Source organism: Protomyctophum bolini (genome assembly GCF_963924005.1).
Source record: "Protomyctophum bolini genome assembly, chromosome: 3".
NCBI lineage: Eukaryota > Metazoa > Chordata > Actinopteri > Myctophiformes > Myctophidae > Protomyctophum > Protomyctophum bolini.
The window spans coordinates 20,957,497-20,960,197 of NC_137864.1; positions in this window are offsets into that span (position 1 = coordinate 20,957,497).

A 2,701-nucleotide genomic window follows, 5' to 3' on the forward strand; every position below is an offset into this window, starting at 1 on the left:
AGTAGTTAATTCCCCTTATAATTTAGGTCAGTGGTTTTCAACCAGTGGTCCTTGAAGGGGTTCCAGGTGGTCCCCAGCTAAATGATGGAAAGTTGGTAACCAAATGGACCCTTATAGATGACTCTTGAGAGTGTAAAATGAGTGTAAAAAAATACGGGTCCATTTGGTTTCATTTTACACTCTCAAAGAGTTTGATTACTTTTTAAACATCTGCCTAACTTAATTTACAAGAAGTCTACACAATTAAATAATGTAGAAGAATTGTTATTTTGATCCTTTGCCTGTTATCTCTCCTTATGGTAAATGGTAAATGGTGCATTTATATAGCGCCGCTTTACATAGATTGTGCATTACATTCACCCATTCACACCGATTGCAGCGGAAGCCATGCAAGGTACCACTACCAACCAGCACATCGGGAGCAATTTGGGGTTCAGTGTCTTGCCCAAGGACACTTCGACATGTAGACAGGAGGAGCCCGGGATTCGAACCGCCAACCCATGGATCATTGGACGGCCTGCTCTACCTCTTGAGCCACAGTCGCCCCATAGCCACATCCAATCCAATATGACTTGTATAATTTGCCATACTGTATCATATTGCATTGCATGTGTGATGAAATGTATTAGTATTACTTAGGTTGCTGCAGTCTTTATTGCACTTGCACCTGGTGACCTCTAGGTGTCAGTGTCCATGTGGACAGGGACGCCCCGGTCAGTACCTATAGAGGCCAGGCGTTCCCAAACTTTAAGGACCCCCAAATCGACACTAATCAACCCCCACTGATTCAATCCAATACAAGTCATATTGGATTGGCTGTGGCTATGGACCCCCATTTGAAAAGATATGCCAGGGACCCCCATGAGAAGGTTTTTTACAGCTCTAGCAGTGATTCTCAACCGTTTTCAAGGACCCCCAGGTTTGACCTGCATTAGGCTACGGACCTCCATTTATTGGCATTTCTATCTGTGTGTGTATATTGTAAAATCAATGTTAATTCAACTCTGAGAGTGTACAGTTACAGACCCATAAAGGGTCCATTTGGTTCCTAATTTTCATTTAGCTGGAACTCTCAAGAACCCCTAGGAGCCCACTTTGGGAGCCACCAGCCTAGGCAAACTGACCCACATAGCTGCAGGACTGTGAGCCACAGTGGTGAGAAAACATATTCTGAATAACAAATGTACGTATTTCAATATCTTTTTGTTTTTTTACCGTAACCACTTGAACCCCAGCATCCATATTGTGGGGGTAACATTAGCCAAAGCTATCTGATCTACAAGCTCACATCGGCTTGTACATCAGCAAGGATATTTGGCGTAGAGGGACAAAAGCAGTACAAAAGTACACACAGCCAACTCAGCTCCTTTTCACTAAAAACAGAAGGTCTAGAGGTCTGGTTAAAACATCACCCCCCTTTTGTTGTTTTAAGGATAATGTTAAAGTCCAGCTATTGAAAAATAGCAGATCTACAAGCTCATAGCGCGGCACCGCGCTATGTAGATCTACAAGCTTGTAGATCTGCTATTTTTGAAAAATCTTTCAAATGTGGCGCAAATCTTTGAATATATATTCTTTCACAGCAAAAGTTTTTAACTCAAATCGTTGCTTCTGGAGGGGTCCCTGGAACAACATATTTTCAGATGGGGGTCCGCCACAGCCAAAATTCCTTGACATGGAAAAGTTTGAGAACCACTGGTCATAGTAACATAGTATTTTCAGAAAACGGTTAGGATTCAGAAGCCTTTTTTTATCAGCCTCAGGTCTAAATGGGTTAATGAATAAAATGTACTTTTGTACAATCTGTATGTTAGAGTATGTTAATACAATATAACTTATCTCTTTTCTCTTAACTCTAGCATCTAGAATCTGGATGTCTCATAGAAGAACAGGGAACTTTGATACAATCTAGATCGTATCAAAGGTCATGTCTCACATGGACACAGGACGCACATTTCACACAAAAGTAAGTGTGTGTGTGTGTGTGTGTGTGTGTGTGTGTGTGTGTGTGTGTGTGTGTGTGTGCGCGCACATCTGGAATGTGAACCCTGTACAGTATGTAAGGAGATTGATTGATTGAAGTATTGATTACCAGCTTGCAGAATGGGTACATTTCACATGAAAGCACAACTCAATACAAAGACTGTGGACGACACACAAAAAAAAACAGGAAATCAAAGGGAAAAGAAACACAAGGGGGGGGGGGGGGGGGGGGAGTTTGGAATTGCAGCCGTCCGTATAAGTGTCCTTTGAGAGAGGATTTTAAGGAGTCGAGAGATTCGCATATGTCTTAATGACTGTTGGTAGGGCGTTACACATTTCGGTGGCATAGGGGCGAAATTAATTTAGTGGTTTGTGAACTGAGTGGAGAGGAGGAGAGGAGAGAGGGTCAGTGGGGGGGAAAGGAGGAGGGGAGGTAAACCCTATATTTATACTTTTCACACACACACACACACACACACACACACACACAGAGTATACACACACACACAGAGTATACACACACACACAGAGTATACACACACACAGAGAATACACACACACACAGATAATACACAGGTTTGAACAGGCTGGGAAAGCCTGTAAGACAGAGATAGAGAGCGAGATAGAGAGCGAGAGACAGAGAAAAAGATCTAGCAAGCTGATAAGAGAGGAGGAGGAGGAAGAGCGAGAACACCCACAGACGAGTGCATGTGTGTGT